Below are 27,337 nucleotides of genomic sequence, written 5' to 3' on the forward strand. Positions count from 1 at the left end.
CAGCTGGCGGGGTGGTGAGGGGCCCTGGGCGCCCCAAAGGCAGCTGGCGGGGTGGTGAGAGGCCCTTGGCGCCCCAAAGGCAGCTGGCGGGTGGTGAGGGGCCCTGGGCGCCCCAAGGGCAGCTGGCGGGGTGGTGAGGGGCCCTGGGCGCCCCAAAGGCAGCTGGCGGGGTGGTGAGGGGCCCTGGGCGCCCCAAAGGCAGCTGGCGGGGTGGTGAGGGGCCCTAAGGGGCCCTGGGCGCCCCAATGGCAGCTGGCGGGGTGGTGAGGGGCCCTGAACGCCCCAAAGGCAGCTGGCGGGGTGGTGAGGGGCCCTGGGCGCCCCAAAGGCAGCTGGCGGGGTGGTGAGGGGCCCTGGGCGCCCCAAAGGCAGCTGGCGGGGTGGTGAGGGGCCCTGGGCGCCCCAAAGGAAGCTGGCGGGGTGGTGAGGGGCCCTGGGCGCCCCAAAGGCAGCTGGCGGGGTGGTGAGGGGCCCTGGGCGCCCCAAAGGCAGCTGGCGGGGTGGTGAGGGGCCCTAAGGGGCCCTGGGCGCCCCAAAGCCAGCTGGCAGGGTGGTGAGGGGCCCTGGGCGCCCCAAAGGCAGCTGGCGGGGTGGTGAGGGGCCCTGGGCGCCCCAAAGGAAGCTGGCGGGGTGGTGAGGGGCCCTGGGCGCCCCGAAGGCAGCTGGCGGGGTGGTGAGGGGCCCTGGGCGCCCCAAAGGCAGCTGGGGGGGTGGTGAGGGGCCCTGGGCGCCCCAAAGGCAGCTGGCGGGGTGGTGAGGGGCCCTGGGCGCCCCGAAGGCAGCTGGCGGGGTGGTGAGGGGCCCTGGGCGCCCCAAAGGCAGCTGGCGGGGTGGTGAGGGGCCCTGGGCGCCCCAATGGCAGCTGGCGGGGTGGTGAGGGGCCCTGGGCGCCCCAAAGGCAGCTGGCGGGGTGGTGAGGGGCCCTGGGCGCCCCAAAGGCAGCTGGCGGGGTGGTGAGGGGCCCTGGGCGCCCCAAAGGCAGCTGGCGGGGTGGTGAGGGGCCCTGGGCGCCCCAAAGGCAGCTGGCGGGGTGGTGAGGGGCCCTGGGCGCCCCAAAGGCAGCTGGCGGGGTGGTGAGGGGCCCTGGGCGCCCCAAAGGCAGCTGGCGGGGTGGTGAGGGGCCCTGGGCGCCCCAAAGGCAGCTGGCGGGGAGGTGAGGGGCCCTGGGCGCCCCAAAGGCAGCTGGCGGGGTGGTGAGGGGCCCTGGGCGCCCCAAAGGCAGCTGGTGGGGTGGTGAGGGGCCCTGGGCGCCCCAAAGGCAGCTGGCGGGGTGGTGAGGGGCCTTGGGCGCCCCAAAGGCAGCTGGCCGGGTGGTGAGGGGCCCTGGGCGCCCCAAATGCAGCTGGCGGGGTGGTGAGGGGCCCTGGGCGCCCCAAAGGCAGCTGGCGGGGTGGTGAGGGGCCCTGGGCGCCCCAAAGGCAGCTGGCGGGGTGGTGAGGGGCCCTGGGCGCCCCAAAGGCAGCTGGCGGGGTGGTGAGGGGCCCTGGGCGCCCCAATGGCAGCTGGCGGGGTGGTGAGGGGCCCTGGGCGCCCCAATGGCAGCTGACGGGGTGGTGAGGGGCCCTGGGCGCCCCATTGGCAGCTGGCGGTGTGGTGAGGGGCCCTGGGCGCCCCAATGGCAGCTGGCGGGGTGGGGAGGGGTTTCTATAATACTTTAGATTGTAGGCTCTTAGAAGCAGGATATATATCTGTTTATAGTAGCAGCTTTCCTGCACCTATAATTACATATATATACACATACATACAGCAATAAGCAGCAGGACAGATTGGATCCAGGGTGATAACCGATCGCCACATCTGGGGTCAGGAAGGAATTTTTTTGCCCTCCTGAGGTAGAACTCTCCGGGGGGTTTTTTCGCCTTCCTCTGGATCTTTGGGTCCGGCGGCTCTCATCTCAGGACAATGGTGGACTGCTCAGAAGGACCGCAGCAAGTTCTGTGGTCTCCACCGGGCCGACCTGAGAGTCACTGTGATCCTTGCATCATTTAAAAGGGCCAGTAATATTTCATTACAATGTTGCTTATTTCTATTCTAATAAAAAATTCTATAAAATCGACATGGTGGTGTTTGTCTTTTGTCTAGATTTCTCCTTACACAGCGGTCATGATGAGAGTGATCGCTGCCGCCCCTTATTCTAGAAGTATATAATAATGTGAATCCTCTCCCAGTGACACGGCGGCAGCTGCTGCGGGACAGGAGCTATAGGGGGCTCCATATGGAGAGCTGAGAACATACAGCTCTACCTATAGTGATGTCATAAAGGCTTCTCCTGTCCCTCAGTTACAAGTGTTTGGGGGTTCAGTCTATGATGGGGGCGCTAATATTGTCCGTGTCCTCATGTCTACACAACAGACTAACTGAAAAAGACTGAAGACTGGACAAGAATGTCCAACTGAGTACAGAAGACACAACAGGGAGTCTTCCACACAGGGTGCAACAAGTAGCCATGGTGGCTCCTGATCCATACAAACCCCACACCTGAAGGGCATACATGTACGTCCTATTGGGTAAAGGGGATAAGTACCTCACAGTCGTCCCGTGCAAAAGTATCCTTAAAGGAAGTGTCCAGAATCAGAATATAATGCGAATGAAAATTTTGGGGGCTCAGGGACCCACTGGGGTTAAATTGTAACCAATCCAACCACAGCCTTTGCCATAAGCTTAAAAACCCTCAGTTGGGTCCCCCTTAAAAAGTAAAATGTATACATCAGGGGCGTTTCCTGGCGTATAAGCCAAACACGTCTAATCATGGAAAAACATTAGATGATGGACAGAGATAGACTCTGGAGGGTCTCTGTAGACCTGTATGCAGGCCAGAAGACCACAAGTATCAGTTCCATATATCAAAACTGTCTAGCAATATGCAAATAAGGGAAATGGAACAATACCTCTGCAGCGCCACCTATTGGATGGGCAGCATTCCTGCAAATCAATGCCCTACTCTTCATAAAGGTCTGTAGAGAAATGATTGGGAATTGTAAACCAAGTCAGAATCCATACACAGACAGCTGTTTCAGGGATTTTGCCCCTCATCAGTGTGCAGTAGGATGCTTGACTAGTAAGAGGCCTATGATGTGGGTCGTTAGGGGTAATATCACTCCTTAAGGAGACACCTAGAAGGTGAAGGTATTAGTGTTTTTTGAAGCCACCGGAAGCTAGGGGTTTGACAGGAGGAACGCCCCTCTCGCACCCCCAGCTCCCGATAGGGTCAAGGCACAAAGGTCCTAGCAGCGTGTAGATTGATTTTAGGTGTCCCTGTAGGTTAAGGATGAAGCGTACTTCTCCACTATTATGAGCTGTAAATGCTGCCATTTTACAGCTGTAACATGGCAGCATTTTCAGCAAGTAATATAAGCCTAAGAAGACAAACTATCCTCACCCTAAAGCAGCGGGGGTTGGCTAAAATCAATGCACACGCTGTAGTCCTACCCACAGCCCCGTCCCCCTCACTGTGACCCAGTGCTTCTACAGCCTTCCCCAGAGCCTTCCCGTTGCCTTTCCTCTGTGGAACCCACCACGGCCTCCGCTCCCTCACTGTCTGCTGCCGTCGTAGTCTGCTCCGACATCCTGGCAATGCAGGGAGGCCGTACGCAGGCTCTCTGCGTGTGCTCTCGCCACTGTTGTGTCCCTGCTCCCGGGCGCAGACGTTAGTGACAAGGGAGGGAGCGGCCGGCTGCTCCCAACGGCAAGCTGACATACAACTGACATGGGGTGCTGTGCCCCGCCGGTGTTCAGTCCGGGGCTAGTTTAAAGTGACGGGGTGGGGGGTGGGGGCGGCGCATGCTGCTGTGAAATCCCTGCTGCATACCCCGCTCTCCGTTTCCCTTGCACATGGGGCAGCGTGGCTGCAGCAGAGTCCGCTGTCAGAATTTAAAAGGTAAAGTGTCGTTGGCTGCTGTTTGCATTTTTAAGATAAACTTTAGTGGGCTGCCAGGAACTGGCGCTTAACGAGCTGTGCAGCCAATAAGGTACAGGGCGCGTCACCCCCTGTCAATCTTGACTCCACCAGGACTTCCAGGTGGCGTCAAGATACACTAATACAGAAGGTGAGTGAGGAGACTTATAAGGTCCTCGGTGCGTCTCTGGGTAATATGAAAATAAGGAAGCATGGAGAATTGTTTTTCTGCGACTGGCCTAAGGTAGATCGCTAACGTTTCATACCAGTGGACAATGGGGATCACGTGACCAGGGCCCACTGTCACTGCTCAAAGCTCTTGACTACCTTTGGCAGCTAGGAGCGAGGAGAGGCGTGACGGGGGCGGGGCTAATTCACAGAACTTATCCCCGCCCCCGTTTCGCCTTCTCTCATTGCAAATAGTGCAGAGGGACGGAGAGGAGGCAGAGAGGGGGCGGGAGCTCAGAGCACTGCTCTCGGCTCTTCCAGCCTCCTCCCCCTGCAGAGAGAGACGCCGTATATCGGCTGAGTGTGAAAACCCGGCCGATATATGGTTGTCTGAATGCACCATTAAACAGATAATGAAAAGGCATTTGGACAACCGGCTTTTGTAAGGCTACTACCTTAAAATATGTATTCGCCTAAGGAAGAAATATGCTCCTAAGTAAGAACTGTGGTAACATTACCGATTCATTCTGCGCGCTCTCTCCAGAACCTCAAACATGTGCTCCTGGAAAAGGTCAAGTCTTCGGTAACGATTATTTTCCACATTCTTTCGAATAATCTCAAAAGTCAATGGAGGTCTCTTTGGAAACTTGGGGTCAACTGCAGGAATTTCAGCCAGAGAATCGCTATAACATCTTCCTTCGTCATCTTGATGGCTCATCATGGACACAAACAGGTTGTGTATTAACTCCTGAATGAGCAAAGTTACATTAGGGACATGAGAATCCTCATCTCCTTCGATATCTCTGCGGGTCTCCAGTAACACCTTATGAAGGACCAAGGCATCCTTATAAATGAGGGATTCGGGTTCATTGTAAGTGCAGGCGTTATTAAACATGATGACAAAGTCCTCACACATGGCATCGATATCCTGGTACTTGTTGGCCATTATGTGACTCCTAATCTTTTCCATGTCGATGGGTTTCTTGATGGTCACATAGTAGTCTGGGAGCTCAGAGCGGGAGGGAAGACGCAGGAAGATGGCGCTGAGACGTCTGCCACGTTTATCTGTGTAATTCTTTACTGCTTCATACACTTCATTCAGTTTCTGTTGCATGGGGCTCAAATACTTGGTTTTCTTTGGAGATATTCCACTTTTTCTACCTAATTAAGAGAAACATTTTTACATTTTGCATGATGGCAAGAACTGTTTTTGGCTTCTTTTTGAGAATACATAAATCACTTGTGCGATTACCTGATCTTACAGACAGCACAGGGCCAGAATAATAAGAATGAGGATTAACCTCTCGAGGTCCAAGTACAGTAAATATACAGCGCTTTGTCCTGGGATTGTTAGCACAAAACTGAAACATTCAGATACAACGGAGTGAGAGAATAATGTAATATTACTGAGTTTCACAGTTAAAGGTGTAAGGCTGTGCTCATTCGAGCGTATTATGGTGTACGCACGTGTGATATGCGGCAATTCGCAGGCAATGAAATACATTACCTTAAGTTGGCTCGCTCTCATCTGCGGGTAAGAATTGCGTAACGTGAGCACAACAAAGAATGCAGCAAGTTCTATTTTGTCACTTATTACACACGAGAGAGCCCATTGTTCTCTATGGGCGCATAAATCAACGCCACCGATACGCAATTACATTGCGTATGAGTGATATATACAGATATGCACCACTGCAAAGCAACAGAGCAGAAAATTTAAACAAGAAAGGAAACAAGTCAGATTGCGCATGACAGCGTGCGTGAGATACACAGTCATGTGCAATACAGTAACGCTGGCATACGCGGCGGCAGGCCAGCTCCACAGCGCTAAAACGCTGCGTGACTCAAGCAGTATTTTATGTATACGGCCATATGAGCCTGGCCTTAAAAAGACACAGGGGTGAAGGGAAGAACATGTAGTGACAGTTTCTTTTTACTATGGTTCTACAGACTGACATTCTTATCTCATAGACAATCCCTCTATAGGTCAGAAGAACCTGCCACCTCTGGCAGGATCGGCCAACAGTCTATGTGTATGGAGGCAGTTCAACATTTCACAGAAGATACTGTTGGGGGGTGGAGAATAATTGGGCATGTTGGCTTCTAACAAACGTAGGTTGAATTCACATGTGGCACAAATCCACAATGCATTCAGTACAAGGCAAGTGAGTGAAATATTTACAAATCTCATCCACTGGTTGCGGACACTTACGCTCCAAGAAATTAGCAGGCGGTGGATTTTCACACCTTCAATGTACTAGGTGTAAAACCTGCAGTAAATCAGTACAGCAAAATGCACAAGAGAAATATTCTACTTTGTCTAGACATACACTTAAAAAAGGGAGAACTAGGAGAAAGCTACAGCAGTCAGAGCTGTGGAGCAGCTCAACGTACAGAGCAGAGAGCACTTTAGAGAGAAGGCCCCACCTCACAGCACTTCGTGGAGCAGTGATCCGGCCATTAAAACTGCATTGTAACTGATAGAAGTGCTCACAGGTATCATTACACCCCGCTTTACTGCCCCGACATAACACGGTCAGCAGTTTTACATCAGCAAAGTTACTGACAGAAGCCATTTAATACTTTGAGCCATCAACAGCTACATGATGTGTACGGCTGGCATACGTTATATCCATTACTTAAAATGTTTGTAGGTAACAAACGTGGCCACCAAGAGGGGTTTGTCACCTTGTGTGACCCAGGAGCTCACGCCCCTGTTCTCCTCTCTATACTGTGTCAGCCGGAAGTGGCTCTTTCAATGGCTCTTGGGGTTCATTCATATGATGTATTTTCTGCAAGCATTATTACGGACCCAATACAGACACTATACAACACCATTGCAATGGTGTATTCAGGCGTAAAAAAAAAACAAAAAAAAAACATTGCAGCATGTCCTATCTTGGTCCGCATTCACACACCAAAATAGCCCATGAATGTCTATGGGAGAGGTGGAAACAAAAACAAATATGTGTTTCGGGGTTTTGTTTTTTTTTGTTTTTTTTTTACACGTTGCTAGGAGACAGCGTGAAAAAAAAAGTTTTAAAAAAGCGACATAGATTAGGCCTTGTGGGGGGTTTTTGCGCAGTCAATACAAACCAAAAAAAATACACAGAAAATGGTGTGTTTTTCATGGAACAAAATGGCATACACATGCGAATGAGCTCCGCAAGCTCACAAGTCAAAACTATAACATATCAATAGAAAATGTACCAAATTAACCATGTTCGGGGGCGTGGCCAGCGACCGACATGGAGAGTCGCATGTGAGGAGAGCTCCCCAGGGGGAATACTAAAATCCGCACAAAATCCTGGCCTTACCAGAAACCGAACATTTAAAAGAACTCCAACGGGCTCCTAACCCCTAATTAACAAGCTGGACCGCGGTTGAGAGCGATTACGACCTCCTGACATCCATAATAGGACCGTGGACCGGAGCGGGAGGGGGACGGCGCCAACGCCCTGCCACCTGCCCGCGCTTTGCTTACTGCCTAGCTCACTGACTTATCTTGCCGGCTGGCCGTCCTGGGACTTTCGCGATCAGTGCCCTCCCAACAACCACCCGGCGAAGGACCACTCCGGGACTCGTGGCTGGCTCTGCCACTTTACTCTCACTGGGCCCCTTCCCTACTGTCTCTGGGCCGCGGCGGCCCACGTCTGACCGGAGCTCGGGTGGGGGCGACCCCCCCCCCCTACTGAAGCCGCTGAACCGCTCCTGAAGGGAGAAAACACCCCGCTTCCTCCACCCTTAAAGCTGAACTGCTGCCGCAGGACCCGGGTGGAAGCCGCGGTCCATTTGCCGGCTCCGGCCGCCCTGTCGCCGCTTACCTGCGACCTCCGGCCATTCGCATCGGTCCGGACCTGATCCTGCGGGCTGAAGATCGCTGCCCACTCCCCGACGAGAGGCACCCGATCCCTGCTGAACCCGCGGCGGGACTGACTGTCCTCCCTGGCTCTTCTCGGAGCCGCCGCCGCCGCCGAACACCTGGCTCCCCAGAAGGGAGACAGGGAACACCTCTGTGGCGGGCCGCCGCCGAACACCTGCCTCCCAGGAAGGGAGATAGAGAACAACTCCGTGGCTGCCTGCCGCTTCAGGGCCGCCGCACCGCCGCCGAACACCTGCCTCCCAGGAAGGGAGATAGAGAACAACTCCGCGGCTGCCCGCCGCTTCGGGGCCGCCGCGCCGCCGCCGCCGAACACCTGGCTCCCCGGAAGGGAGACAGGAAATACCTCTGCAGCTCCCCGCTGCTTCGGGGCCGCCGCGCCGCCGCTGAACATCTGACTCCTCGGAGGGGAGACACAGATCACCTCTGCGACCGTGCCGCTGCTGCAGGGTTCGACGGAGGTCGCAGCCTCCCTGCCCCTCCGTCCTGCAACCTCCTGCCGCCACCTGGCCGTGACGCCCAGCGCCCCACAGCACACTGACCGCACTCCAGCTACTCACCTTCGGATCGCCCAACCACCACCGGACTGCGGCACCCGACATCTCTGGAGGCGCTGCGTCCTCCTTAAACCCGACCCCCACAACCACAAACCTTAGCCAAATATCCGATAACAAGGCCAGTTTATCTCCTGGGACAGCCGAGGGGCTGACCACCCCAACGTATATCTATAAAAGGACTGAGCTGGACTAACAAATAAGGGGCCCCACAGTATGTACTGACCTACCCCCGACCTTAAATTGATTCAGCAAGGGCGGTCTGCTGTGCCCTACGGCCGACGGACCACCGCGTTTAACTGGCGCGGCCTCTCGTCCCCTCTACCGTGATCAGTTCAAGGCCAAAGATAATCCGGTGCAACCATAGTCCGGACTGCCGGACCCCCGCTTCTTAACAGTTATTGTAACAATACCAATATACGGACCTTTACTCCTTATTACTCAGAGCTAACCTCCATAACTCGCTACGCTAAACTAACGAATTCTATCATGAGTACACGCGCTAAAAGCGGCACCGCCGCGGAAAAGCTAAAAGAATTTTCCCGCATCGAAACCTCTGATCACTCCCCGCGAGTAACGCAACCCGCTCAGATGAAAGACCCGGTAGACGAAACTGGGCAAACCTCAGAACCCACCCTGCGTCAACTTCTAGATGCAATTAACACTTGCAAGTCCTCTCTTACCAACAAAATAGAGGAGATAAAATCTGACGTCTCCTTGTTGAGACAAGACTTGCATAATATGCGTGACAGAATGCGGGAAATGGAGGACCGCGTCTCCAACGCAGAAGACTCCTTGCGCCCACTTACTACGGCGGTTAAAAAAGCAACAAGGGCAATAGAATTTTGCCAATCCAAAACAGACGACTTACAAAATCGCTCGCGCCGTAATAACCTACGCATAATAGGCCTACCCGAAAAATCAGAGGGCTCCCACCCGGAAACATCCGCTGAGACTTGGCTGAAATCGTTATTGGGGGAGGACGCTTTCTCTATCCACTTTACAGTGGAGAGAGCCCATCGAGTTCCTGCAAAACCGCCACAACCAGGAGCCCCCCCGCGCCCATTCCTAGTAAGGATCCTAAATAGCAGGGACCGGGACGCCGCATTACGCCAAGCCAGACTAAAAGGCCCATTAAAACACAACAATGCAACAATCTCCATATTCCCCGATTTCTCTGCTGAACTACAAAAGCAAAGAGCCACCTTTACAGAAGTGAAACGGAAATTTAAAGAAAGAAACATTCTCTACTCAATGGCATACCCAGCTCGCCTACGAATAGTGGCCCAAGGAAAAGCGATCTTCCTCCAATCTCCCACTGAGGCCCTGGAGTGGCTGGACATGCATCCCGTAACACCAAAGGACGACTGACCCCACCACAGCTGTAGCAGAACTTTGAGCTTTGTTATGACCTAAATTCTCAGTACCCCCATGATCCATGGGCGGTGTGCAGTACGGCCGCGGCACCTTTAAATCATTACTGGAACCCGACAGTTGACCTCAAACTTCTAAAGGCCATCAAGAGACCCCCCCAACAATATAACATCTGCTACTTCTAGCTAGATTGTAGCTAAATTGCTTCTTTTTTCTTTTCCTGTCTTTTTTTCTTCCCTTCTCTCCTTCCATTTTTTTTCTATTTTGCTGTTCTTTGACATCTACGCCGTAATTTAAGTAATGTCAGAGACTAATGGTTTAAATGTTTGTAATCTGTTCTCCATTAATGTTCTTTACAAGCCTGCGCTGACACAACCTCTCCCCTCACACCCATCAACACCCTCCCCCTCAACCCCCCCACCTCACCCCATGGACACGAACACAATAGCCAAATCCTATATCCACACAGGTAGTAATGTCCCTAAAATGTCTTAGCTGGAATGTTCGGGGACTCGGTACAACACTCAAGCGAAGGACAGTATTCTCATATATCAAACAAATAAATCCACACATTATTAGTCTGCAAGAGACCCATCTCATTAGGGACAAGGCTGATACCCTTTCAAAGCCATGGATCCAGTGGTCTGCCCACTCCTTTCACACCTCCTCCTCCAGAGGTGTCTCCGTGCTTATTCACAAGTCACTGCGCTGGAACCCTATCACTACCCGTAGGGACTCCGAAGGAAGATTTATATTTATATACGGAGAAATAGACTCTAAACCCTATGTCATCCTATCCATCTACAATCCACCTCACAACAATCTTCATCTTCTGCAGACTGCCATAACATTTGCACACCAGTACCCATTGGCAGGAGTGATCTGCTTAGGCGACTTTAATATGGTAATGGACCCCACTAAAGACAAATTCCATGCACCCCTTAACGCCACTCCCACCTTAAACTCCCCTTTGAGACAGCTAATTGAAAGCATTGGATGGGTCGATCTCTGGCGACTTCACCACCCCGAAATGCGGGAATATACCTGTTATTCACCGGGTCATAATGCGCTGACGAGAATTGATTACATTTTCAGCTCCACAGAACTGGCAATATATCTCTCGAACATAACACATTGCCCGAGAGGCATATCTGACCACAGCCCTATACTATTAACCCTAAAATTTCCTCAACATAATATAAGGCCCACTTGGAAACTTCACCCATTCTGGCTCAAGCTCATTGGATCAGACGATCAAACGCCCTTTCACATCTCCCTATTCCTAGATGCCCACAATGACAACACCCATCCCGCCTTGAAGTGGGACACTCTTAAAGCTTATATCAGAGGGTTCCTTAAATCTGCCATTTCACACATCAAAAAAACAACATCCCAGGCCGACAAAGAGACAGAAAACCAGACCCTAGAAGCCGAGAAAACGTATATATCTGCCCCCACAGACGCCAATAAAATAGCCTGGCTCAGTCTATCCCGTCTCCATAGACACCAAATACACGCCAAAGCCAAACGCAAATTATTCTTCACTAAGCAGCACTACTTTGAATTAGGAAACCAATCCAGTCATTTACTCGCCAATCTTATTAACCATGAAAACCATGCTAATACGATCCTTAAGATTAAGAATCAGCGCGGAATAGAGCTAACCGACAGGTCGACCTCCTGGAGGGTCCCATCACTCTGGAGGAGATCCAACTGACAATCCAAGACATGGCACTCAATAAATCACCAGGCCCCGACGGTCTCCCAATAGAGACATACCGTAAATACTGTGAACAACTAGCCCCACAACTCCTTGAGACGCTAAGCCAGGCCCAAATAGACAAAACACTCCCACCTTCATTCTATAAAGCCTCCATAGTAGTGATTCTGAAACCTGGGAAGGACCCTACAGATTGCGGCTCTTATCGGTCAATATCACTGGTAAACGCAGACTACAAGATCCTAACTAAAATCCTGGCCACCAGACTGAACCAAGTGATTTTGTCCATTATACACCCTGACCAGACGGGCTTCATGCCAGGGAAATCCACGACCATAAATATACGCAGAGTCCAAACAGCCATCCAACTAGGTAAACAATATAATATGCCATGGGCTCTGGTTTCACTCGACATGGCAAAAGCCTTTGATTCCTTGGAGTGGGCCTTTCTGGAAGCCTGTCTGGTCCGTTTTGGGTTCGGACCTAAATTTTTACAATGGCTCAAAATTATATACAAATCCCCGAGTGCAAATGTAATTGTAAATGGCATCCCATCAACGGAATTTCAACTGGCAAGAGGCACCCAACAGGGATGCCCTTTATCCCCGGCCTTATTTGCTATAGCCATTGAGGCACTGGCAATCCGGCTGAGAAGCGCCCCCAACGTAACCGGTATTAAAGGGGCAGACCTCGAAAGCAAACTGGGACTATACGCAGATGACACAATTCTATTCCTATCGAACCCACTAAACTCCTTTTCCCAAGCTATGACACACATAGATAGATTTTCCCACTTCTCCGGGTTATATGTCAACTGGTCCAAATCAACAATCCTTTATACAGAAACTGACCCAAAAAACGACCCCTGTGTCACAAGATATGGACTAAAACCAGTTTCAGCATTCAAATACCTGGGGATAGTTATGTCATACGACCACAACAACGCAATAGCAGATAATATAAACCCATTATTAGGGAGCATAAAACATAAACTGAGGCGATGGGCCAAGCTACCACTCTCCGTGGCTGGGCGCATAAACCTCATTAAAATGGCCATCCAACCCAAATGCCTGTATATACTACAACACATGCCAGTGAGCGTCCCTAAACACATCTTTAAGTCTTTAAACTCTCTAATCATAACATTTATATGGAACTCCTCCCGTTCCAAATTGAGCTTATCAATTCTACAAAGACCCAAAGAACAAGCCGGAATGGCCCTCCCGGACCTCTGGCTCTACTACCTGGCAGGGCAACTGAGAAATATCCGAGCCTGGGTCTTAGACAAAGAATTGCCTATAGCAGATAAACAACTTGCAAAACAAGTAACAGGAAATAGCCTTTTGAGCTTTTTAGAATTCCCGGAAAGCACCAAATCTACCGACCTAATTCCGCTCCACAAATTAGCTCTTAGCGTGTGGAAGGAGGTAAAGACATTGCAGAGATACCGGGATGTGGTGCCAGAACTCCCCCTTTGGAACAACCCCGGTCTCACCGCACTACAGTCAGTTCCAGACCCACAGTACTGGACCGCCCAGGGGGTACGCACACTAAGAGATATATACACAGACGAAACACTCCCCACATTTACGCAATTGCGCAATAGGCTGCAGGCCCCACACCTTCAACTATTCAGATTCTTCCAATTAAGACACGCACTGAACTCTCAATTTCCACCCGCCTCAACCCGTATATCTAAATTTCCCACAATAGGCGTCCTCAAATCCCAAGGATCCAAAGGCCTAATATCGGCCCTATACACACACCTCCTTTCAGCTAAAATAGATCTCAATCCACCCCCTACATATGACAAATGGAAACTTGCCATCCCATCCCTCACACCTGAGGAGTGGCAAGACGTCTCTGAATCCCACCTGTCAGTCTCACCGGCCGTAAACAATAAATTAATTCAACTATACATCATACATCAAGCCTACCTTACTCCCAACCGTCTACATAAAATGCGTAATACCTCCTCAGACTTCTGCCAGAGATGCCGCCAACCGAAAGCGGACTTCTGGCACTTAATTTGGGAATGCCCTCTTGTCAACGAGTTCTGGTCAAAAGTGATGGACCTTATAAACTTACTCTTACGACCCCCACTATCCATCGACCTAGACCCTAAGGTAGCGCTGTTTGGCCTGCTGGAGGAGGAGGTGTGGCCATATTACATTCGCGTCTTCCTTGAAAAGACGCTATTTTTGGCCCGTAAAGCGATAGCCATAAAATGGATGGCGACTGAACCCCCTTCAATCCCACACTGGATCCAAATTGTAAACACTGTAGCCTCATATGAAAAAATTATATACCAAAACAGAGGCTGCCCGACCAAATTCCAAAAAATATGGGGGACTTGGATGGACTCCCACTCTACTCTGCTCATGGAATGAACCTCAAGCCCAATCTACAACACCCCCCTCCCTCCCCTCCCCACCCTCTGGCACTCCCCCTCCCCCCCCCCCCCCCCCCCCCCCCCCCCACTGACAAGCGCTTGAAAACTTGTAACTTTCTCCTACCAAGATCAAGAACAAGGAAGAACAGCATTGGTTTTAAAAGTTCAAAAGTTTATTGTTGTAAATGTTTAACTAGTAACTCAAGAAATACAGCAACAAAAAATTTGTGTTAATCTAATTATAACTACGATCATATATACATTGCTATGAATCTAACGAATCTCTCTTTATTTCTGTTTTGTATTTCGTAAATTGATTATCAAAAAATAAAACGAATAAAAAAAAAAAAAATTACCCATGTTCTGTACTGAATTACTGCAAAACTGTCAGACCGGGATCACATGACCATATTGTAATACAGTGCATTAAAATCACAGCTTTCCACCTGCGTATGGAATTGCGTATTCCTGTGTATTATCGTGTATGCGAGCATTTTGCACGTGTATGCACAACGTATTTTACACGCGCAAAACGAAGGCAAGCAGGCAATGATCCCCTGCTCTCTGTACATCTGGGAGGCAGACTCATCCCATGCCCTGGCTTTGGCGTTCCTCTCCAGGTAATTGGAGCTATTGGTGTCCCAAATTAGAGGAAGTCTGGCATAGAGCATGGAGTCTGCTCGTATCGGAAGTAGTCATGGCTTCTATGTAAGGGCCCCCAATCTCCACAGACCACCGGTTAGATGGGATGGTGGTCCCTAGACGCTCCTGCAGTGTCTGACCTAGTTTTTTAACTTCCTTCTCAATGTAATGGTGCATGCACTGCGTTCGAAATTCACCCATAGAGAACAATAGGGCGTAATAAGCAGTAAAATAATACATGCTGCAATAAATATGCAATAAATATACGCAAGTGGGAGTACTATGTTTACAGACTAGGAAACTGCTAGAGACGCTGAGGCTAATATGTCAGCCCAAGACACAGGACAAATCAGCCATAAATAAAATAGTGAAATGCCCTCAAATATATAACTAAGGCAGCCTGTCCACGGGCGGGTTTTCATTGCGTTCCCCTAAGCAATATTGCGTTGCTATGCAGAGCGCTTCCCCCTGTCCACGAGCAGAGAATCATTGGGGTTCTCTGCTCTCGGCCGGCAAATCACAGCATGCTGCAATTTGCTGCGATTCTCCGCGGTCAGCCTGTCAGATAGGCTGACAGCAGAGACCCGTCTGCCGGCTACAGCTCCCGGGCGGCGTCTCACATGGCGGAGAACCGCTGCAGGATACCGCAACGCCCGTGGACAGGCAGCCTAAAAGCCACCACTAGGCTATACAATAACTTCTACCTCTGCCCTAAGGGCCCTGAAAACTATATATTCCTTATACTAAAATAGCTGCAACGGTAAGGGCGACAGGTCATGGGCCATTTACATGGGGCAATTATCGTTCACAATTCATTCAAATGAACTTGTGCAAAAACATTGTTTACTATTAGTTTTCGCTGACTTTTAGTCACATAAAATACATTGCCGAGTTGCAGGCTTGTCGTTCCGTGTAAACGCTCCACATAGGGGGTGAAGCACGGAGCGAGAAGCCCGCGATCCAGCGGTGACGTCTGTCAGTGTAAACACTCTGTACGAGCGCTAACGACGTGAGACGTGACATCAGCACTTGTGCAGGTGTTTACCCGACTGTCAGCCAGTGTTAAAAAAAGATAATTAAAGTGAAAACCAACACTTATTTCCAATTTTCTTGACATTTTTCCAGGGATATCCCAAAAATTTTATAAAAATGCAAATGTAAAATGGCACAAATAAATCTTCAGGCATCATGAAAAAAGACAAAAATTATTTAATCGAACAAAAGAAGAACATTTATTATACCTTTCAAACGTACTTATACTAAAGAACACAAAACGAGAACCCGGTCTGGTTACCAACAGGAAAAAATACAGCGGACTTGAACTCGTTAACACTGGAATCACCATGGAAGTCATTTATAACCCCTGCAGCTGCTCAAAGGCAATGCAGTGATGGAAACAATCCCAGCGGGTGTAGTCTAGGGGTTAGATGTCTGATTGTTGGGGCCGACCACTGGGACTTCCTTGATCCAGAGACTCAACCACCACTCCAGACAGTTCGATGGGACAGGTGGAGATCAAAGCACATGGTAAACTCCATACATTCCACAGAAGCCAGTGGAGTGGCATTCGGGCATGCATACCGCTTTCCTTAGGCTGTGCCTGTTTCGGGATCAATGAAGGTTCCAGCAGTCAGTCCAAAAGCGATCAGACATTTGTCCCCCATCCTATGGATACGATTTCAATGCTTTTTATGGTAAAACACTTTTTAAAGGGGTGTTTTAGTAAAAAGAAGTTACTTCTTATCCAGAGAATACCTATATGAGAAGTAAGGGTTCGACCACTGATCGCAAGACTGGGGTCCATGTACCCCCAAATGAATGCAGCAGTGACGGTGTATCCGTGCCACCACTCTATTCATTTCACGGGACTGCTAGAGATAGCCAAGCGCTTGGCTATCTCCAGCAGGTACTTGGGACTCCCATTGATGGGATCGGTGGGGGTCTGAGCTGTTGGACCCCTGAACATCAGTTATTGCCTATCCTTTGGGCTTTATTTTACCAGGATATGTCTGGCTGCACACAGGAGAGCTGGATTCCGCATGTGGGAACTCGCAGCAAAATACACCTGTGACCCCATGTACCTGCAAAATGTGTATTGCGGACTTCTGCCGTTGGTCATGTGAACCTAACTGCACTGTAGCTCAGCTTGTTCACACTGTCTGTTATTCAAAAAGCATGAGCCCATCAAAACTTCGCAGTCCGGCTACATGCACACGAGCGTAAAACTTGTGCGAATATGAACTGCATTCTTTTGAAATCATTGCATGTCCTATTTTTTCGCATTCCTGAGAACGCATCACCCATTGTATTCATGGGACCTTAACCAGGTAACGACCGCCCTTCCTTTTTTTGATGGCAGCCATTAAGGGGCTTTAATTTGCAGCGCCGTCAAAAGGGTTTCCTGTACCAAGAGAGGCGGGTGCATGGCTCTCACATGACATCTGGGTACTAGCCCTTATAGCGTGAACCAAAGAAACCTTCGATTCCCACTATTTAACCCTTAACACGTGGCGGTCAGTGCGACTGCGGTATGCAAAAGGCAGACAGAGGGAGGGATGATCTTGATAGCCATTCTAATACACTGGTATACTGAAGTATAATAGTGTACTAGAAGATATACCCTGCGCTGCACGCCAATTTTATGACTAGCAGTCCTGAAATATATAAAGTGGGCCACAGCGCACTGTTATGGAAGTTGTCCAAAATAAAAAGCTGTTGCCCACAGCAACCAATCACAGCACAACTTTTATTTTACCTCAGAGGTATAAAAAACAAATGCTGAGCTGTGATTGGTTGCTGTTGGCAATAAAAATTACAGGGGAAGTCAGTGAGTTTTGGATTGTTAATTCCGCCAGTATTCGTCGCCGGGTACTGAAGAACGCTCATGCAAACTTTCACTCAAATCGGACCAGAACTGTGGATTTGTATACAATACAAACAAACACACAGACTGTGCGCTTTATATATAACGTACGCATAAATACGTGGAAGTACATGATGCTGATTAATGTTATGTGAATGTATTAGACATATATTATACTGCTGAGGTAACATGAAAGCTGTGCTGTGATTGGTTGTTGTAGGCAAAGCTTTTATACGTCAGTGCTGAGGTAAAATGAAAGCTGCTCTGTGATTGGTTGTTGTAGGCAACAGCTTTTATATGTCAGTGCTGAGGTAAAATGAAAGCTACTTATAGCTAAAACACAAAATCTGTTTGTTGGTGTCATATACAAATCCGCAGTTCTGGTCCGTTTTAAGTAAAATTGTGCAACCAATCGTAGCTCAGCTTTTATTTGTTATTCTGTTGAGGTAAAATGAAAGCTGCGCCGTCATTGATTGCTATTAGAGATGAGCGAACGTGCTCGGCCACGCCCCTTTTTCGCCCGAGTACCGCGATTTTCGAGTACTTCCGTACTCGGGCGAAAAAATTCGGGGGTCGCCGTGGCGGAGCGGGGGGTTGCAGCAGGGAGTGGGGGGGAGAGGGAGAGAGAGAGGGCACCCCCCTGTTTCCCGCTGCTACCCCCCGTGCCGTCACGCCTCTCCCCGCCCCCCAGCGCACCCGAGTACTTTTCGCCCGAGTAGTGAAGTACTCGAAAATCGCGGTGCTCGATTGCGAAATCGCCCTTACCGAGTACATTCGCTCATCTCTAATTGCTATATATTATCGTACCCAAAATGAAAGCTGCGCTGTGATTGGTTGCTATGGGCAACAATTTTCAATTCTTGGTTGCTCTATGCATTCCTGTCTGGGGACATATCATTTTCTGAAATATCAATTGTCAACGCTTAGTCTGACTCTTCTAGTGGGAATTACTTGTTGGAAACAACCAGGAATACTAAATTGAGTATGTAGCATCCATTGGTGAAAGCAAATTTGGGCGTTGCTGCATTAAAAGTCAAGGAAAGGACAAAATATGCAAATAAGGTTGCTGAGACAACTAAATTTCAGAATTTTTTTTAGCCTATAACCTTCTGTGGGTCGAAATTATACTATGTGCAAAATGTCATGTCAATCGGTCGGACAGTTTGTGCGTGATGCTCCAACAAACAGACAAACAGACATTGACAAATATATAGAAGATTAGATGAATGATAAAAGATGCTGATAATCAAGTTCCCCCAGTGGGACAAAAATAAAAAGTAAAAAATTAAAATAAATACGTAAAAAACGCACCTTTCTCCATTTACTATGTAAAAAATAAAAATTACATATGTGGTATCACTACGTTCAGAAGAACCCAGAGAAAAACGTTAGGATATTATTAAATCTCCACAGTGCACATCATTAAAAAAATACAAAAAACATGGCAAAAATAGCTAATTTTGTCTATCTTAAACATGACGAAAATAGCTAATTTTGTCTATCTTGCTTTTCAAAAAACAAAATAGAAAGCTGTCAAAATGTTGCATGGATCAACAAATGGTCTCATTAAAAATACATATCGTACCACAAAAAAAAACATTTTACAGCACTGTTCACAAATAAAAAGTTAGGGGTCTTTGAATGCAGCGATAAACAAAAAATACATTAAAAAAAAAAAGCGTGAAAAAAACAAAATCCAACCTATATAAATTTGGTATTGACATAATCATACTGGCCTGTAGGCTTAATGTAACATATCATTTACACTGCACGGTAAACGCTGTTAAAAATAAAAACATACCAGAATTGCAGATTTTGTTAATCTTCCCTTTAGAAAAAAATGGAGTAAAAGCAATCGAACAATCAAAATGTTCGGTGTTCCCAAAAATTGGATAAATGAAGACTAGAGTTCATTCTGCAAAAAACCACAAGTCCTCATAGAGCTCCGTCGATGGGAAAATAAAAATGTTATAACTCTTGGAGAGGGCAACACGAAAACAATTATCTATTTTTTTTTTAAAAAGTGTTTTTTGTTTACAAAATTAGTAGAACATAAAAAACTGTATACACTTTGTGGGCTTATTCAGACATCCATATATTGGCCAGGTTTTCATGCCCAGAACGATATACGGTGTCCCTTTCTGCAGGGGTAGGAGGCGTGCCAGGCCGGGAGCAGTGCACTGAGCTCTCGCCCCCTCTCTGCCCCTCGCCACTGTTTGCAATGGGAGGTGTGGGGTGGGTGGAGCTAAGTTCTGCCCCGTCCCCTCCTATTGCAAATAGTGGCGAGGGGCGGAGAGAGGGTGGGAGCTCAGTGAACTGCTCCTGGCCCAGCCCACCTCCTCCCCCTGCAGAAACGGACACCGTATATCAGCTGGACGAGAAAACTCGGCCGATATACAGACGTCTGAATAACCCGTTTATCCCTGGAATCATGCTGACCCGGAGAAGAAAAATGTTATCACATTATATGTTTTTATACTGAACGCTATAAAAATGAAATCCAAATAGTAGAATTTATTTATTTTTCCCCAATCTCCATAATAAAAGTTAGGGCTTATTTACATGAGCGTATATCGGCCGAACGATATGCGCTTCCATCTAAGCAGTTCTCCCCTTTCCTCCTCCTCACCATCTCTCTGCCTCTCTCCTCCACTCCAGCGTTTGCAATAGGAGGGGGTAGGACGGGGCAGAGCTAAGTACCGCTGCTTAACTGCGCCCCCACCCCGTCCCTCCCATTGCAAATAGCAACGAGGGGCGGGAGCTCAGTTCCTGCTCCTGGCTCTTCCATCCTTCCCCCCCTACAGACAAGGACACCGTATATCGGCTCGGCGTGAAAACCGAGCCGATATACAGTCGTCTAAATAAGCCCGTATCTTGTATGCGTGTATGACTGGCTTCCCCTATTTAGTGAGGCCAGCTTCACACGGGCAGGAAGGATTCCATAAGTGGGAGGCCTGCACCATCTGTGACTCTGGCCGGCGACTCAGAGTACCTGAATTTTCTGTACTGCATATGACCCCGGACACGGGGCTCCTACGCAATAAATGTTAATTGCATATGGGCTATTTTGTCGCGGATTCACAGGAATGGCCTCCATTAAGGTCAATGCAGGCCATTCATGCGGAAACCACGACAAAATAGAGCATGCTGCGATTCTTCCTGCGTTTGCCGAATACGCAATTAGTATCCAAGAGTGAGCAAAAAAGTGATTAACGTGCTTTTCAATGCCCACGTTTGGCCGCGGATCCTCCGTACGGATTCCGCGGTTGGAATCCGCCCAAGTGAAATTGGCCTAACTGTGGGCAAACAGACCCACTCCTATGTATACAGCTCATCCTACACACGTCACCTTGTATTGTTGCATAAGGATGTCCCTGGCGGTGATGAATATCTTCTTGTGTAACATATCGGAATACTGAGCTAGAGTATAATCATAATCAAATCCGTAGATCTCGATGTCTCCCAGACAGATCTCATTGTTGGAGCATATGGCTGCTGGATTTAGCAGATTGCAAACACCAGGTGGAAGAATTTCTGCAAAGGAAGACAAATAGTTAACTCGTATTAATGGAACATGAAACAAAGTAACCATTTTGCACACCTGACTACATACAGTGTATATGACTTGAGACCCTTTTACATGGGATGACTGTCATTGGATGATGTCAAGTGATTGCTTAGTGCATGCCGGTGGAGCAGGCCGGGGATCATTCCTGCCTGCCCGTCTCCATTCACAGTAAACAGGCAGTCGTTCACAGATAAATGACTGCCTGTTTACACAGTACAATCGTCGTTTAGTTTTTATGTGGGCAGAAATTAAATGACGAACGATAAGTGCCGATCGCATAAAAGTAAATAAAAAGTTAAATAAAGTTAAAGATCAGATCCATGGGGGCAGCTGAGAGTACTTACCCCTGTCCTCTGCGATGTTCCGTGGTGATCTAGTCCTAGAGGACCTGACACCGGTTTTCTGCACATGCGCCAGACATATGACGTCACGCGCAGAAGCCTAGATCGCCCGGGAGATTTGAAATCTCCTAGCTTCTGGCTCCTGAAGGTAGCCGAGAGGCAGGAGATATCAACAGGGACGGCGGTGACCCGTCACCGGGCCCGTGATCACCGGTATCCAATGGATACCGGCGATCACAGAAAAGTAAAACAAAAGTTTAAAAAAGTTAAAGTTTCAGCTTCCTCATGGATCGGATCCATGGGGGCAGCTGGAAATACTCACCCCCATCCTCCGTAATGTCCCGTGGCGATCAGGATCTGCCGAGGGCTTTTGCGTATGAGCCGATGTGGAGTGCATGCGCAGAAGGCCAGAGAGCGCTGCAAATTTAAAATCTGCCTGCACCCGGCTGTCAAAGATAGCCGAGTGCAGGGAGATGTGACTGGGGACCGCTGTATGTGGTTACCGGTCACATGATCACTGTTATCCATTGGAAAACAGTGATCATGCAAAATTAAAAAAGGTAAAATAAAAAGTTGAAGTTCATATCAGTGAGGGGGGAAGAAATTACATAACTAAGGCCCCCGGATTTGTCCCACAATGGGATCTTTATCCGCGGACCTTACCCTGGCTTCTGTGCATTGCCCGTCAGCAAATTGCCCAGGAAATTCAAAATCTCCCTGCTCATGGCTACCAAAGATAGCTGAGAGCCTGCAGATTTCACAGGGGGGGGGGCGCAGTATGCCGTTCCTGGTCACGTGATCGCCGTTATCCAATGGATAATGGCAATCTGGTAAAAGTAAAAAAATGTTGAAGTTTCATCTCCCGGTGAGAGGAGATGAAACTTTTTACTGGAGACCTTTGTATTTGAACCCCGACGCGATCCTCCTCCACGGACCTTACCCGGATTCTGCACATGCGAGCACCCGCAAAATGCCAGACACATGTGCAGGAGGCGGGGAGGGCCCAGGAAATTTTAAATATCCTTGCTCCTGGCTACCAACGGTAACCTAGAGCAGTGACCGGTGGCCTTCTTGAGCGGTCCGTGGTCACATATTAAAAAGGTAGCGATCTACCACTAGGCCGATCTCACCCATCCAGATAGGAATTACGGATTCCACATGCGTTTGATCAGTGGTAATACGCGGATCAATCAAATGCACTGGATTACACAATTCCACTCACATTAGCCAGTTGGAATTACGCAATCCACCCGCAGAAAACAGAACGCAGCATGTTCTATTTTACCGCTTATATCTGCAACATAGAGCCCATTGTATGTAACTACATTGTATGAGGGCTGCGGAAAACCGTGTCATCGCTAAGCGAAGGTGTGGCAAATACAAACAACAAAAGGTGTACTGCGCATGACCGCCTGTGTGAGTAGGCAGTTATACGCAGTACATTATGCAGCCGTACGCAGGGCCACGGCTGGGCTCACAGCTGGGATCCGCTGCGGGCCTCCGCAAGCGTATTCGACATACGGCCGCGTGAACCCGGCGTTATTCAGATTGTTACCTGTAATACGTAATTTACAAGAAGCCCCGGGAACGCTCGCCTTCCTGCAGTGCCAGGAGCAGCTTGTTGAGCGTCTTCTGTGTGAGATCGCTGCACCGCATAAGGATTACGAAGCCTGACAGAGAGCCACTTTTTACACCCCATGCCTTTAAAATGACGTATTTGCAAAAATATGAAATTTTATTTTTTCTCCTCTAAATTGCATTAACCCCTGAAAAAAAACTGCGGGGTCAAAATACTCCTGACCCCCCTCAGTGAACACATTAAGGGGTGAAGTTTTTAAAATGGGGTCGTTTGTAGGGGTATCTATAATTCTGACACCTATGAGCCTTTACAATCTTGGCTTGGTGCAGGAAAACAAAGTGTTCCTCAAAATGTTAATAATTAATGTTAAATTTGTACGTCTTGTGAGACAGTGACTGACAAAGTGCTGGAGGGTGGATACGTGCCACCGAGCGGCCTGGGCTCGGTGGAGGAAGCCAGCATTTCTGTGTCAGTAACGCTATGTTACTGACACGTTGTAGTTTTGTAAGTGGCTCCAAGCCGCATAGTTCGGGCCGGCTTTTCCTGGAGTGGTCAAAGCGAAGGGTGGGATGGCCACTCCCACGTACCAGGTGAGGCTGGTACCAGGCCTTATAAAGCCTGGGCCTACAGGGCCTAGATAGACAGCATCTGGATGAGAGCCAGAGAGAGGGCTCTGTGGAGCAAGGAGCCCGGCTAGCCCAGTGTGTGGGCTGAGAGAGCCAAAGGCGAGGTTGACAGGGTGACGCCCCTAACCTCAACACCCAGGAGGGTGTGGTGAGACCTCCACAGGTCTGAGGACCGGACTGGCTATGTGACGTTTTGAAGTGAGTAGTCAGGGCCGGACTCTTGTGTAGTAAGCGCTCAGACGAGCAGGTGGTTATTTACGTTTTATTTGTGTTGTTGGCTGCAATAAACCCAGGCCAAGCCTGGACTAAAGGACCTTTTGTTGCCTGGTGTCACTGTCTCTGGCCGCGGATGCCCACGCTGCTACTGACCCTAAACGCTAATCCCTCACAGTCTCCTAAATGGTTAAAATAAATGAAAGTTTTTCCAATGTGCTTCCAGAATAAAGTAAACAGATGTAAATATATATCTTAGCAGAAATTTGTGCAGTATGTTTGCACATATTTGATATATCACAATTGAAAAATTTCAAAATTCAAAATTTTCGCAATATTGGCACTTTTAATAAATATACACTATGGGACTATTTTCACCACCTAAATGAAGTACAACATGTGGCGAAAACACAATGTCAGAATCACTTGGATATGTAAAGCCTTTACGGAGTTATGATATGTTAAGTGACACACGTCAGATTTCCAAAATTTGGCTCCGTCACTAAGGCGCAAACAGGCTTCGTCGATAAGGGGTTAAGGGCTTAAACAAATTGTGTGTTTTTGTCTTCTTATGCGGCTGCATAACAGGATGAAATGAAACCATTGATTTCAATTATTTTGTTTCCCATTTGGGATTATCGCGCGTTGACCCCCATGACTTTTTTTTCTAATTTCTTTTTTTTTGCATAGCGATCTGTAGTTTTTTGGGTTACATACAACTTTTGGATCACTTTTTCTTTAAATTTTTTTTTTTGCATACATAGTGCCCAAAAAGAGCACAATTCTGGCATTGCATATATTTTTCTGACGGTGTTCACTGTGTGGGATTAAGTGCTCAGTCCCCCATGGCCGCACTGTCACCGCATATTACGCACGCATATTTCCCTTGCATAACACCAGGTGAATGGAGGCAATGAATGTCTATGGACTTGTATTCTTCCATTCACACCAGCGTTGGAGCTGCGAGGGGACATCCGTATAAAACGAGAGAGAAATATATCTCAGCATGCTCTATTTCTCTGCCTTTCATAAGGAGCTATTGAAGAGATGCATATTGAAACGCTGCCCCCTCGCAATGCCTGCGAATGGATAGCGTTTAATAAAGAAAGTCACACTGCGTGTGTCCGTGACGTCATCATCCCAGGCATTCGCAGAGCCTATCTCAGCCCATATACATTCTCTGCCGACACAGCATAGGAGCTACGATGAGTACAACGGCCAGTACAGATTTTTTTTTTTATCCCTGTTTTTCTGGTGACATTGCTAGGCGATGACGTGGAATCCGCGACCTTTCCACAATGTCAAAGGCCGCGGGTTGGACGGCTTCCATTGACTTCTGTGAATTGCTCTATTTGTTTGAATTTGTGTGGAATGCTGCGGATCGTCCGTGCGGATGACAATTGCATATTCCACAATTGAAACTGGGGCGTGTGAGACCGGCCTAACCTGGATACTGAAGGCCCTCTTTACACAGAGCGACATTGTTCAAACGAGCAAAATGAATGCTAATCGTTCGGTGTAAACGGAGCGAACGACGAAAGATTAATCCTTCACTTTTCGCTCATCGTATACGGGCATAAATATCACCGCTGGCTTGTTTACTAATCGTTCAGTCGTTCTCAGTGACTCCACGATTTCTTATTGAATGAGCCAATGATGTATCTGCTGTGTAAACAGGCTGCAGCAGCGACTCTGACAAACGAGAAATCTCACATTCCCGAGTGCGATATCAAGCCAAGTTTCATAACCCGATATCGCGCTTGGCTGTGTGAAATTAGCCTAATGGAGGGGAAAGGCAACAACTGATTTTCTATTGCTTTTTCCACATCCTAAATAATAAAACAGATCGTACTCACCTCCCCTCGGACACTAAAGCAAAACTGATCGACTCAGACTACTCCGGGTGAAATAAAGTGACTGCTGCGGCCAATCAGACATCACAGCGCTCATATCCTGGGCGCCGTGATGCTAGGTGTTTGGGGACATGACACTGTGGCCTCTGATTAGCCGCAGCAGTCACGCGCTTACGTCCTGCTGCCTACCCAGAAGCGGGCAGTGTTAGAGACTCAACTCTTCTTCGGGGGTCAGAGGAAATCAGAGTATGATTTCATCTATCTAAAGCCCTCACTGACTGACTGACTCGCCACTAATTCTCTAACTTCCCAGTGTTGTACAAACATGAAATTTGGCAGGAGCATTATTTAGATACTACATAGGATCTATGTCTATATACTGAGGAGAATCTACCTCACCTCCATGTCTATGTACTAAGGAGAATATAACGCTCCTCTATGTGTATATAGTGAGGAGAATCTACCTCACCACTATGTGTATATACTGAGAATTTACCTCACCTCTATGTGTATATACTGAGGAGAATCTACCTAACCTCTATGTGTATATACTGAGGAGAATATAGCTCACCTCTATGTGTATATACTGAGGAGAATCTACCTCACCTCTATGTGTATATACTGAGGAGAATCTACCTCACCTCTATGTGTATATACTGAGGAGAATCTACCTCACCTCTATGTGTCTATACTGAGGAGAATCTAGCTCACCTCTATGTGTATATACTGAGGAGAATCTAGCTCACCTCTATGTGTTTATACTGAGGAGAATCTAGCTCACCTCTATGTGTATATACTGAGGAGAATCTACCTCACCTCTATGTGTATATACTGAGGAGAATCTACCTCACCTCTATGTGTATATACTGAGGAGAATCTACCTCACCTCTATGTGTATATACTGAGGAGAATCTACCTCACCTCTATGTGTATATACTGAGGAGAATCTACCTCACCTCTATGTGTATATACTGAGGAGAATCTACCTCAACTCTATGTGTATATACTGAGGAGAATCTACCTCACCTCTATGTGTCTATACTGAGGAGAATCTAGCTCACCTCTATGTGTATATACTGAGGAGAATCTACCTCATCTCTATGTGTATATACTGAGGAGAATCTAGCTCACCTCTATGTGTATATACTGAGGAGAATCTACCTCACCTCTATGTGTATATACTGAGGAGAATCTACCTCACCTCTATGTGTATATACTGAGGAGAATCTACCTCACCTCTATGTGTATATACTGAGGAGAATCTACCTCACCTCTATGTGCATATACTGAGGAGAATCTACCTCACTTTATGTGTATATACTGAGGAGAATCTAGCTCACCTCTATGTGTATATACTGAGGAGAATCTACCTCACCTCTATGTGTATATACTGAGGAGAATCTACCTCACCTCTATGTGTATATACTGAGGAGAATCTACCTCACCTCTATGTGTATATACTGAGGAGAATCTACCTCACCTCTATGTGCATATACTGAGGAGAATCTACCTCACTTTATGTGTATATACTGAGAAAAATATAACTAACCTCTATGTGTATATACTAAGGAGAATCTACCTCACCTCTATATGTTTATATTGAGGAGAATCTACCTCACCTCTATGTGTATTTACTGAGGACAATATACTGAAAGGCTGTAAAGTACAT

General features: G+C 48.2%; 1 pseudogene; it reads right to left on the bottom strand.

Moving 5' to 3' along the window:
• Positions 1-22,122, bottom strand: part of LOC136620184 (protein polybromo-1-like) — an 86,027-nt pseudogene extending 63,905 nt beyond the window's left edge.
• Between the last annotated feature and the right edge of the window lie 5,215 nt (positions 22,123-27,337).

The sequence above is a fragment of the Eleutherodactylus coqui genome, chromosome 3 (genome assembly GCF_035609145.1).
Source record: "Eleutherodactylus coqui strain aEleCoq1 chromosome 3, aEleCoq1.hap1, whole genome shotgun sequence".
Classification (NCBI taxonomy): Eukaryota; Metazoa; Chordata; class Amphibia; order Anura; family Eleutherodactylidae; genus Eleutherodactylus; species Eleutherodactylus coqui.